Here is a 13,809-nt window from a genome sequence, read left to right as displayed (position 1 = left end):
TGTCAAAATGTTCAGTCCATCCTGGCTAGATCTTTTGTCTCAGGGTCTGAGGGGAGCAGACTATCATAGTAACATGAGCATGTGACACCTCAGGCTAACAGGACACAGGAAGGGGCGCTCTGGGGACCTAGGATAAGTGACCTGTTCCCTAGCCAGGCCCTACCTCCCAAAGTCCCCACCATTTCCCAAAACAGTGCCACCCAATGGCCAAGGATTTAACACAGGAGCCTTTAGGCCAGGGGAAACGTACTTTCCAAACCAAAACACAAAGAGGTGGATCAGCAGTTGAAGGTGCGTGCTCTGTAAGCCGGGTGACCTGAGGTCAATCCCTGGGACCTGCATAAAGGTGGAAGTCAAAACAGACTCCACGGAATTGTTCTTTGTCCTCCACACATGCACACATGCTAAAAAGAAGAATAAATAGGGAAAAAAAAAGAGGCCTCAAGACTCCTTGGGCATCAATCCTGTTTTCTACCCACACAATCTAATAACCTCCAGTTCTTAACTATTGCGTTGGTGATCAGGTTTCAAAGTGGAAATAGTGGAGAAATACTAACATTTGACTTCTGTGGGAGACACAAAGGTCCTTGTGCTCACAGATAAGCGTCAAGGGAACCAGGAATGTTAAACACAGAGGGTTGACTTTTCAAGAAGAAGAAACGTACAACTGTTTTCTGCCCAGAAGGCTGGGAGCAGAGGTGGTCAATAGCCTGGTGACCTTTGCAATATCTGTGTGGCTGAGACCACACCGGATCCTCCCCCAGACCATTACCATGAATTTGCTTTTCGCAGTCAGTCCATAGAGCCCACCTTTATGGAAGATGTCATGTGTACTTCAAGGAGTTTTGACATAGTCACATCTCAGACTGCTGTGCATATGGGGTTGAGTTCATTATCACCAGGATATTTTTCAACAATTCCTGCTGTGCTTAAATATGCCTAAAGTAAACTACTCAGAGTCAGACTCTCAAAGTTTGAACCAACACTGGCTATGGAGTCCTGTTGAACCTAACTACCTTCTTTCCTCCTCTGGATCATCACTCTGTTGGCTGTGTTGGTCACAGAGACGCCCTCCCAGCCCCTGCCCACCCTCAGACTTCCTCTGACCAGATTCTGGGACATTTATGGATGAGAGTGTTGGAAACTAGACAGACCCTATGTCCACCTTGCCAAGGGGCCCACAGGGCCCTGGTGGGGGTGGGGGGTCTTGTGGACACAGGCTAATGAGCCGGGTAGCACAGGGACCAGCCATCTCCTAGGCTAGGGAACGCTGAGGAATGTGCTGACCATTATCTGGGGAACAATCATCTGCCCACATCTCCTTCAAGTGCCTTTAGTGAAATCATCTTTGAAATCTTGAGATCCTGTGTCCTGAAGTCACCTGAAACCTTCAGATCCCCGCTGTGTCTGAAGAGTAGCAGCTGAGGTGACTTGAATTTGTGAACTGCAAACAAATTCTTCGGGTTCCATATTCACCAGGCATCAGGCTAGCCATGCTTCTGGAACAGGTTCCTCATGCTTTCTGGAGTCCTTGTCCACTGTACCAATCACAACAGCTCAGAAACTTTCTCTTCCTAGCTCCGTCCTTCAGAAAACTCTTTCCAATCTCCATCACAATCTAAACGGTCACTTGTCACACTTAGTAGGTCATTGGTGTCATTATTTCCCAGGGAGCCAACAGTCTGGCCTCTGATCTACTCCTTCCTGACTATAGCCCATCATATTCACCACACACATTCCCTCTCAGAGAACCCAGTTTAACCAAGATGTGGCCAAGAGAGGTAAATATCCCAGTGTAGTCTGGATTTCAGTCAATCACTGAAATACCTAACTTCCCACCATAATGCTGATGAAGATGGAGGGGAATAAAATGAGAGAGCCAAAGAGAGACAGACGTGAGGCTGTCTGGATGTCACCATGGAGGTAGAAAAAAGGACCCTTATCTCTTCCGCACTACCTGATCTTGATTCCAAACCCCCAAATCTATATTGATTGGACTACTGAACACCTGGACAGCCAAGTGGCTGCTTATAAAGAACTATGTTCTGTCCACCTCCACCCCAGCATCCCCTCGTCCCTCATCAGCTCTTCTCTCTTTCTATAGCTGTGTCTAGAGTAACTGAGGCAATGATGAGAGGTGGGAGGAAGAGGAGACACTGTCAGGAAGTGCCCTGGTACCAACCAGCCCTATAGAAGGTACTTCAGAGAACCAAGGAGGGGAGGCTTGAGAAGGGACCAGTCTAGCCTAGTGGACCAGAGAAAAGGAGAGTGCTAGATGTGGGGAGTGGGCCCTGGCTCAGTGTCCGGCGATGGGTGGGTCTGGGAAGACAATTTGGCAAGCAGTTAAAGGACTAGAGAGTTGTCACGTGGAGCCTCAGCCTCGTCGGTAGTCACAGCTCTGCAGAGAAGGAGCACACAGCTCAAGTCAGGCTGGGAACAAGTGCTGCCCTGTATGGGAAGGGGGAACGCCCAGATCGCTAGAAGTAGTTCTCTCTCTATCCCTCCCTCCCCCGCTCCTTCCTTCCTCAGAAACTAAGGGGAAGGAGGACTTAGTATTCTCTCAAGGGAGCGAAAGAGAAGATGTGGCTCACACAGAATAGAAGGGAAAAGCAATCCATGTGGAAAAGACCACAGCTGTGCTTGCATGAAGAAGATGGGAAGAAAAAGCATGGCCGGCAACAACAGGCTTAAAACTCAGGTTTCTCCTGCTCCACAAGATGAAGCCTGGCACCTAGGACCATCACTGGGCTGAGAACCTCATCTACACAGGGCCCTGGGGGAGAACCTACTGTTACCGCTCTGGAAAACAGACACAGTACTAAAGCCACTCCTGGCGACTTGCCCTCATAGCCACAGGCCAGTGCATCTCCTGACCCTCATTACAGAAGCTTCCATTTGTGGCAGATGGGGATGAACTCAGAGATCCACAGCTGGCCAAGACTCAAATAAGAGACCCCAGCCTGCTCAGTCCTAGATGGAACATATATACTGCACCCCTCCTTCCAAGCTCAGGAGTTGCTGAGAAAGAAAGAGGGGGGCAGGAAGACTGTGAGAGCCAGAGGCAGCAGATGACTATGAGGAAGCAGTAACCTGGACACTGCGTGGAAGCTGTACAGAGGAACTCACGGTGGTCGTGACAGCCTGCACAAGACCTGTGAAAGCCCGACGCACACCATGTCCCAGCGTGGAAAGGGGAGTTGAGTATGAAGTCCCGCCCCTCAGACAGGAGTGACAGGCAGCTGACAGCTTCCGGGAGAGGGAACGCCAGTTGTCTTTAAGAATGTAGTCCCCATAAGTCATCCACTCTCCAGGGGAAGGCCACACATCCAAGAATGTTTGGACAGCAAAAATTGGCCTTGATGAGTTTAGTTGGGTGGGGGCACAAAGTTGGGTGAGTAGAAAGGGGGTGTTCTGAGAAGAGTTGGAAGAGGGCATAAAAATGATCAGAAGAGGTGGTACAAATTTCTCAAAGAACTAATGAAGTATTTTTTAAAGACTTTTTTTGGGTTTTTTTTTTTTTTTTTTTTTTTTTTTTTTGCTAATGAGTATAAAACCAACCAAAGTCTCAAAGAGACTGGCTTTACAGAGCCCTTTTTAAGTTAATGAACCATCAATGGGGGTTGGAGAGGTGACTCCGTGGTTAAGAACACCCGCTGCTCTAGTAGAGGACCTGCATCCAGTTCCCAGCACCCACGTGGTGGCTCATAACCATTTGTAACTCCAGTCCAGGGAATATTATGTTCTGTTCTGACTTCTGCGGACCACTGCACATACATAGTGAACACACATATGCGCAGGCAAAACAATCACACGCAAGACAAAATTCACACTAGTGGGTCAGATGCATGCCTACCATCCACAAAGATGTGGGTTCCGTCTCCAGCACCGTGGGAACCAAACGTGGTGTGCTATCTCCCGTAACCCCAGCACTCCGTGGAGACACGAGAATCAAAAGTTCAAAGTCATCTTTTTGGCTCAGTCTAGCCTATCTTGGGCTGCATGACACCCTGTCTCAAAAAGAGAAAAAAGCACCTAAATTGCCTGCTAATCTCAAGGGGGGAGGAATAGAGCTTTACAACTGAGATCCCAGATATAACTGCCTTAGCCACACAATCAAACACAGTGTCCTTAATAATGGAACAAGGGGCAACACAGAAGCATCCCTAGGAAGTGCTCTTACTGTTACCAGGACCTCATTCTAAGCCTCCCCTCACCCCAGTCCTTGTGATCTCCCTCAGGTGAATTCAGACCAGACACAGAGCACAGGGTTGAAATCAGGAAGAGAATATTACACTCATGGAGTGGACAGTGGCAAAGGAAATGCTGCATAAACACACACACACACACACACACACACACACACACACACACACACACACACACTGACAAGGTGAGAGTGGACAATTGGCCACTGGGTCCATTGGAAAGAGAAGCACACTTGTGGGCTCAGAGTGCACAATGGCCAAAGGGACCATCATGCCGCCCTGCATGATAAGGTAGCCTTTAGACAATTTTCTCAAGTCTGTGGAGCAGACAGCTTTCCCAGGGGCACTTGCCTGTCTAGGTGATTGACAGGCTGTTCTAGTTCCCTCTGCGTGGCTGTGATAAAGCACTCTGACAAAAAGCAACTGAGTTGGTTTCAGCTTAGAGGTTAAGGTCCATCACTGAAGGAAGTCAAGGCAGGAACTTGAAGCAGAAACCATAGAGGAATGCTGCTTGCTGGTTCGAGCAGGCTCGTGCTTACCTAGCTTCCTTATAAGGTCCAGGACCACCTGCCCAGGGAGTGGTGCCGCCCATAGTGGAGGCCGGGAGCCCTCTTACATCCATGAATAATCAAGACAGTCCCCACACAGACAAGCCCTCAGGCCAATCTGATTCGAGCAATCACCCAGCTGAGACTCCTTCTGAGGTGACTCGAGGCTGTGCCAAGTTGGCAGTTACAGCTAACTAGCACACAGGCCCATCTGGGTGGGGACAATAATGTCTTTGTTCTTTCCAGAAAGGCTTCCTTCTGGGTAGTGATCTTAGAATATTCCTGGCAGTTCAGGAAGTTCTCAGGGCCGGAGAGAAATGTGACTCAGATCACATTCTTTTGACCAAGCAAAAATCATGTAGCAGAGTAGATTATACGGGATTAAAGAAAAAAAATTAATAAATCTATAAGAACATCCATGCTTTACCAGAGGGAAATAACTTTCTTTAAATGGGCATCCGTGACGCTGCTGCTTCCACCGTCCTCCGTTTCATTTGGTTTTCTAAATATTTGCTAAGTATGTTTTTTAATTGAGATAGAATTACATCATTTATCCCCTCCCTTTCCCCCCTCCAGTCCCTCCCAGGACCCCCTCCCACTCTCAAGTTGATAGCCTCTTTTTTCTTTCACTATTACTATTGCATACATGTATGTGTGTATGTATGTACAAATAAGTACAAATCCAACCTGCTGAATCCATTTTGGTTGTTATTATGTACGTGGTTTCAGGGCTGACCTCAGACAGCTGACAAGGGGTCTCATCCTTGGGAGAGGCTAATTCTCTTCTTCTAGCAGTTATTAGTTGCCTGTAGTTTACTACCTAAGGGTGGTATTCTAAACACTAAGGAGGGGCAACTGTGGTATTCCCCTTCATTTACCCACCCCTGCTTTTCACCTGCAAAATCAGTGTGTTACCAGCAACCAAGGTTGGGGCTTGAAGCTGATGATAAGGGAAGGCGGCTCGATCCTCCCTGAATCTTCAAGTCTGCTCATTTCTAACTAGCTACCTAAGGTCGCCCAGCATGCTTCAGTAGAATTGATTCCCACTGTCACACCCCACTCTGTAGTAAATGCAGGTGTGGAAGAGCAAGCAAGTGCCCCCAAGAAGAAACAATGAGATGAATCCGGAAGGCATGGAGAGCCTGAAACCAGCATCAGGAATAATGCTGGTAGAGCCGGGGGAGGGGGGGGGTCGGAAGAGCCAAAGCAACATAAGCAACATTTACCTTGACGGCACGCTAATCTGGGGGCGGAAGCTTGAATAGGAACTAGGTTTGGGTATTAAGGAGTTATTAAATGCCTTAGCTATGTTCCCAGTGTGGCACTTATTAAAAAGACTGGCCTTCATGAACTGTAGACTAGCGGCCGTGGAGCCCCCATGGGACTGGAATAGGTCCTCTGGATATGAAAGATGGTTGTTTGGCTTGAACTGTTTGGGGGGCACCCAGGCAGGGGGATCATGATCCATCCCTGGTGCATGAGCAGGCTTTTGGGAGCCCGGTGCCTGTGGTGTGACGCCTTGTGCAGCCTTGGTGCAGTGGGGAGGGGCTTGGACCCGCCTAGGCTCAGTGTGCTGGGCTCTGCTGACTCCCCATGGGAGACCTTGATTTGGGGGATGTGAGGATGTGGGGTGGTTTGGGAGGGAGGGCTGGAGAGTGGGAGGAGGGAGGAGGGGGGATCTGTGGGTGGTATGTGGAGTGAGTAGAAATTTTCTTGATAAAGAAAAATGAAAAGAAAAAAAAAAAAGAAGACTGGCCTTATTTTGAAAAGATACGTACTGGGCTGGCAACATGGCCAGTCTGTAGTGTGATTGTCCAGCATGCATGAAAGCCTTGAATTTGATCCCCGGAATCGCATAAACCAAGCATGGCAGCATATCCTTGTAATTTTAGCACTCAGGAAGTGGAAGAAGAAAGATCAGAAATTTAAGGTCATCCTCAGCTACATTAGCAAGCCCAAGGGCAGCCTGGGATACATAAGACCCTGCCTCAAAAACAAAAACATAAACAAAAAAACCACACTGAAGTACTTCACAGGGCCATGCTAGAACACATGCATTTTGTTTTCAAATGTTTGAGCAGTTGAAATATTCATATATATGTAAATGTATATATTAGATATATAATAGATAATATATGTACATGGATGATCAAATATGGAAAATTTATCAATACTAAATTATTTCAACTTTTTATTGAATTTATTTGGGAGGTGCTCATCATGGCACTTACATAGAGGTTCAGAAGACAGCTTGTGAAAGCCAGTTTTCTACTTCCACTATGTGGGTTCCAGGGTCCATCTCAGGTCATCAGCCTTGGTGGTCGGAAAGTGACTTTATCCACTAAGCCACCTCACTCTCCTCTGCCACCTCTATTACTTAGCAATATGTCATAGAAATAACTTGGTAGAATTGGCGCTATCTTGGTTTGCTTTCTATTGCTGTGACAAACACCGTGACCAAAAGCAACCTGGGGAGAAAGGCTTTATTTCACCTTTCAACTCCCAGGTCATGGTCCATTATTGAGAGCAGTTAAGGCAAGAACTCAAGGCTGGAACCCAGAGCCAGGAGCCGAAGCAGAGACCTGGAGGGGTGCTGCTTACTGGCTTGCTCTTCATGTCCTGCTCAGCCTACTTTGTTATATAAAGAAGGATTACCTGCCCTGAGGTGACCCTCCTCACAGTGGGCTTGGTTCTTCCATACCAGTATCAACCAAGAGAATGTCCCATAGACTTGCCTACAGGCCGATCTGCTAGAGGCATGTTCTCAGCTGAGGTTCCCTCCTCCCAGAACGGCTCTGACTTGGGTCAAGTTGACAGAAAACCAACCAGCACATGCTGCAAAAAAAGCAGCGGTAGCCTTGCTCTACGGAGTAAACAACAGAGAATACAAATGAGAGACACCCCCGTTCTAGAGCAAAAGAGCTGACAGAAACCACAGGGGAAAATGATGTCAAGTTTCTGGGCCAACTGACCTTGAGCGAGCCTGAGAACGAGTGGGAAAGCAAGATGAAAGGCGTCTTAGGAGAGAGCATGTCGTGGCCTTCCTGTTGTCCCGGTCTGTCTTCCCAAGGAATGCGCTGAGATGACGCCAGGGAGAAGGACAAGAACGGGACATGAAACGTAGCTGCTGCTAAGCCTGAGGAAATTTCAGGTAAATCCAAGCGTCTGCATGCTCCTTCCTTTTGTATCACCGAGACCGGAATACCTGACAGAACAGTCTAAGGCAGGGAGGATTTCATTGCGGTAGACAGCTTCAGGGGTTTCGGTTCCAGGGTGACTCGACCCCAAGCTCTCGAGCAGAACATCACGGGGGCAGGAGTATGTGGCGGCGGGTGTTCTCCCAAAGGACTCTGTGTTTCATTTCTGTTGCTGTGATAAAAGGTCCTGACTGGCAGAAACCAGCTTAGGAGAGTAAGGGTTCATTTGGCTCACTGTTCTGGGGGATCGGGAGTCTGGGAGGATGAGGCGGCAACAGTCTGGGCAGGAGAAGGGGCAGGGGCAGGAGGCTGACTCATCGCACTGCGTCTACGAACAGCAAGTGGGTGAAGGCTAAAAAAATCCTTCATGATGGTTTGAAAGAAAATGGCCCCCAAAGGGAGTGTCACTATTAGGAAGTGCGGCCTTGTGGAGTAGATGTGGTCTTGTTGGAGAAAGTGTGTCACTGTGGAGGTGGACTTTGGGGGTCTCATATGCTCAAGATACCACCAGTATCTCAGACCATTTCCTGTTGCCTACATGATATAGGACTCTCAGCTACTTCTCCAGCACCATGTCTGCCTGCATGCTGCCATGTTCCGCCATGATAATAATGGACTCTGAAACTGTAAGCGAGCCACCTCAATTAAATGTTTTCCTTTGTAAGAGTTGCAGTGGCCATGGTGTCTCTTCACAGCAATAGAAACCCTAACTAAGACAGCCTTAAACCCCACTCCCAGGAATGCGCTCCCTCTTGTAAAGCCCTGCCTTCTGAAGGGGCCATGACCTTCTCACACAGTGCCACCAGCTGGGAACCCCATGTCCAGGCACATGAGTCTATGAAGACATTTCATTTTCAAACTACAACAGACGCATTTCTACCTACCTTTCATCATCTCCCAATAATCCCAGCACACTGCAAGTCCATGGAGGGATTAACCCATCACTTAAGCCAAAGTTCTCATGATTTGTTCTGAGAGACACCCTTTGAGAGACAAATCCTTTCCTAATCTCCAAGGCAATTCTTGAGCCAATGAGTTGGTAATCGAGGTTAACCAGCACGGTTTGACTTCTAGACACTTTTTAAAAACAGATTTGAAAAAACAAAACAAAACTGGTTTGAACTACAAGGGACTGCAGAAACTGTAAGCATCCACACAAGGGAACTCCATAATAAGCAGAGGTATGGAGTTTGTATCACAGATAACTCAACAATGCTAAATATGAGGGGAAAGTCACATTACAAGCATTTCAACAAAGAAAGAACTCAATCATTTTATTCTCAGCCAAATTGTGTGCTGTGTAGAGGCAGTGGAAAGATGTTCTTATATATGGGAATGGGAAGAAGAAAAGCTTTTGTGAAAAATAAATGCATGTGCACATAGGCTCCATTCAACCAAGAGATACATTTAAAACACAGACAGGTAAAATCACTTCTAATAGTACCTGTAGGTCCTTTGTGGTTCGATTTGGAGCCCTGTCTGGTAATCCAGAATCCTTGCATCTACCCAGAGGTAGGCTGGACCGTTAGTTCATCCCCATTTTCTCCACTGAGAAGGCATTCTTTCAGCCCTAGGAGGTATGGCCTCACTCCATGATTGCAGGGGTGGTTCTCCATGCTTGACAGGCTTGGAGACAGTGACTGCTGCTGTTCTGTCCTCGATGTGGCAGTGGCTCACAACCTGCACGGTGACAGGGAGAAGGCTCTGCCAGGAGAATTGCTAAACTAAAAAAAAAAGTCTTAATTTCCCCCTCCTTCCGTTGATAAAGAGGCTAAGTATCACCACACAACAATAAAGAAGCTGAATAGTGATCGTTCTGCATCTTCAATCACAGGCAAGGGTTGGTTTGGACTTTCCAGTTCTAGAGATAGAAGCTGGCCTCTCATGCATGTGAAGCAAGAACTGAATCACACTGAGTCACGCACCCAACCCTTTTGTTTTTAGTTCTTAGTCCTAAAATACTAATGCTTCACAGTCATAGCTGTGCTGCCCACTACATCCCACTGCCAAGGACGGAAGGGCCTGAGGGATCGAGAAGAATCTGAGTAGGGTTCTGATGAACAGGGTACAGTGTGGATTTCTTTCCTATCTTCCAAAACACCTTTCATGAAGTAGCCATGCATCCTCGGTGTGTTGTGAAAGTGAGTTTGTTTCGTGGATTACAAAGAAATGTCAAAGAATGTGTCTGCGTGTGTCAGAACAGGATGTTAAGGATGAAAAAAAAACCTCGGTGATTTTTTTTCTCTTTTCTCTTATTTTTCTTGTATTTAGTTTGGGTTTCTTGAGTTAAGGTCTTGTGAGTCCCAGGCTGGTGTCACACTCACACTCACACTGTAGCCAAGGATAACCTTGAACTCTGATTCCCCTGCCTTGACCTCCCTAGCGCTGGGATTACAGGCTTGCACCACCACCACTTTGCACATTGCTAGGGATGAAACTCAGAACTGTGCACATGCCAAGCCGATGCTCTGCCCACTGCACTACATTTTCACTTGCTGCAGCATCCCACAGTTGAACAGACACTTTTATAACGAGGGAAACGCCTTTCTCAACATGATAATTGCATTTAGACTATTCCTAGCAGTCGGCCCAGGAAGAAGTGCCGTAGAAATGGTACAGTGGCTGCAAGTACACCGAATAGTGTGGCTGAGGTCTTCCCTCCTTCCTTTCCTGACCTTTCCAGTCTTTCTACAACAACTAGCAAGTGACTTTGAAGCCAAATCAGAATGAGTAATTTTATTTGCAATGGGAAGTGGGGTGCTATCAAAGCCAAGAGATATGAAGACTGATTTTAGGAAAATTTGATTGACTGTATGGGAACCAACCAGAGCAAGGTAAGATTTGAACATTGCCCCAACCAGTCTTCTCAGCTCTCTAGCCGCAATGAGCTCTTCATGTCTTATTACTGAGGATTATTAATGAACGATTATCTTTATTTGAGATATGCAGTGAACTAGTATACCAGAAATTCCCAATTTTTTTTTTCTGACTGTTAAGGGATAGGAACAGAATAAATAAGATACTGACTAGAAGCCGGGCGGTGGTGGCGCACGCCTTTAATCCCAGCACTCGGGAGGCAGAGCCAGGCGGATCTCTGTGAGTTCGAGGCCAGCCTGGGCTACCAAGTGAGTCCCAGGAAAGGCGCAAAGCTACACAGAGAAACCCTGTCTCAAAAAACCAAAAAAAAAAAAAAAAAAAAAAAAAAGATACTGACTAGGAAACACGGTGGGTAGAGGATGAAGGGGTTCTGCTTTAGGAAAGATGGGCAGGGCGTGTCTCTGAGAAGAACTGGTGTTCTAGTTGAGGCCTGAGGCCAAGGAGGAGAAAGGAGCTGTAGAGGGGTTTCAGGCCATGGATTCTGCAAGGACAGAGGGAGACTTGGGTGTGTCCACAGGTCAATGGTGCAGAGAGGGCAGGACGGAGCTTGTGGGGACCAGTGGCAGATGACGCAAGAGTTTTCCAGGAAACCACTGGAGGGTTTTTCACAGAGGGACGGTCTGATCTCACCGAAGTCAAGCTGAAGAGACCATTTAGGGGGTCAGCGCTGTCATTCATGAGAGACAATGGACAGGGTAGGTCTCTAAAAGGAATTCAGAAGGTCACAGGAGCTTAATTGTGACAGAGTTGGGAAAATGTAGCTCAGCTTGCCCTTATCAGTGCGACTCTGGGTGGGCATATGGCTCAGTGGGTAAAGTGTTTGCCACACAAGTATAAAGTCCCGAGTTCAGTCCCCAGGACCCACATAACAAGTTGGCTATGGTGGTGCACACATGTAACCTCGGTGCTAGGGAGGGTCCCTGGGCTTTTTGGAAAGTCAATGTAGCTGAAACAGTGAGCAACTGGTTCAGGGAGAGACGCTGTCTCAAAAAATAAGGAGAGGAGTTGAGGAAGACAGCCAATGTCAACCTCTGACCTCCACACAAACATGTACACACACATGAAGGCGCGAGCACACACATGTGCACACAGCAGCACAACCACTGCCTTCGAATGAGGCTTCTTCTGACTCTTCCCAGGTAGGATTTTTAGAATTCCAGGTTCCCCTTGCCCGTGGCCCTAGATACCATTGGAGCATTTTATTACATTTGTTTTGGGGCATGTCCATCTCATTTCCGTAGACAGCCTCCTTCCATCCCTCAATGATGCTGTATACCACAGCTGGGCCCTGGCGACGGCAGGAACAAGGTTCTGAATGCCTTCCACGGCTGTGTTTCCCTTGGGTGATTCACCTACTGAGATGGTTTAATTTGACGTGCCAACTGGACTGGATTAAGGGATTTCCAGACAGTTGGTAAAAGCATCATTTCTGGGCATCTCTTTGAGAGTGCTTCAGGAAGAAAATGGCATTGAAATCACCAGCCTAAACCAGAAACCTCTCACGCAGTGACATTGGCATCTTTTAAATGGTCACGGGCCTGTGACAGGTTTTGAGTTTGAAACCTCCAGCAAGTCCCTGCGTTTGAACACCTGGTCTCCAGCTGGGGGTGCTGTTTGGGTGGCTGTGGACATACAGCTAAGCTGGCGAGAGCAGGTTACCAGGGGTGGGCCCCGAAGTTTACCCACCCACCCTCTCATCTTTAGGCCTGCTATTTCTGCTGCCCCGTTCACAGGGATGGGAGGAGCCACAGCACAGACAAGGACACTCCAGCGGCCATGTCCTGGTCATGATGGATGGGACTGTGACCTTCCGAAAATTGGACCCCAAACAAGCCTTTTCTTCATTAAGTTGTTAGCAGGTGTCCTGTCACGTGGCTGAGCAATTTATGCAGCCCTGTGTGGTGATACTGTGTTCCCCAATCTATGGTGTACCCTAATAAATTTATCTGGGGCCAGAGAACAGAACAGCCACTAGACAGACATAGAGGCCAGAAAATGATGGCACTCACACCTTTAATCCTAGCCTTCTGGAGGCAGAGATCCATCTGGATCTCTGTGAATTCAAAGCCAGGCATAGTAACTCACACCCTTAATCTCAGGAAGTAATGGCAGAAAGCAGAAAGATATATAAGATGTAGAAACCAGGAACTAGAGCTGGTTAAGCTTTTAGGCTTTTGAGCAACATACAGTTCACCTGAGATTCATTATGGATGAGGACTCAGAGGCATCCAGTCTGAGGAAACAGGACCAGCTGAGGAACTGGTGAGGTGGCTGTGGCTTGTTCTGCTTCTCTGATCTTCCAGCATTCATCCCAGTAACTGGCACTGGATTTGTTTTTATTAATAAGAACTTTTGAGATTCCTGCCACAGCCCTGTTAGAACAAGAATGCAAAGGGCAGACATTCATTCACCTTTCTCTCCTCTCTCCCTTCTTTCTCCATCCCTTCCTCTTCCATTAATTCTTCCATCCCTCTGGCTGGAGAGATGGCTCAGCCGTTAAAGGCTAGGCTCACAACCCAAAATTCTCCTCGCCCCCCATCTCAGAGCTAGGACACTGATGTTCTTGTGCTCCTGGACACCAAAACTCCATGTACTTTGTGTTCTTGGCCCTTTGAGTTCCAGGACTTGTACCTGTGGCCTCTTAGATCTAAGAATTCTGGCCTCAGGCTGAGAGCTGCACCTTTGGCTCCTCTAGATCTCAGGACTTAATCTTGTGCTGAGCCATGATACAATCTCACAATTCTCCATTTTGTATATGGTGTGATGGGACTTCTCAGCATCCATAACTGTATGAGCCAATTTCCCTATAAAATTCCCTCCTAACTCTCTACCTAACCTATCTCTCATCTACCTATCAATCATCAATATATCATCTATCTATGTATGTCTGTCTATCTATGTATATCTATCTATCTATCTATCTATCTATCTATCTATCTATCTGTCTGTCTGTCTATCTACCTATCTATCATCTATCATCTA

The sequence above is a fragment of the Peromyscus leucopus genome, chromosome 15 (assembly GCF_004664715.2).
Source record: "Peromyscus leucopus breed LL Stock chromosome 15, UCI_PerLeu_2.1, whole genome shotgun sequence".
Taxonomy (NCBI): Eukaryota; Metazoa; Chordata; class Mammalia; order Rodentia; family Cricetidae; genus Peromyscus; species Peromyscus leucopus.
This window is presented reverse-complemented; position numbering follows the sequence as displayed.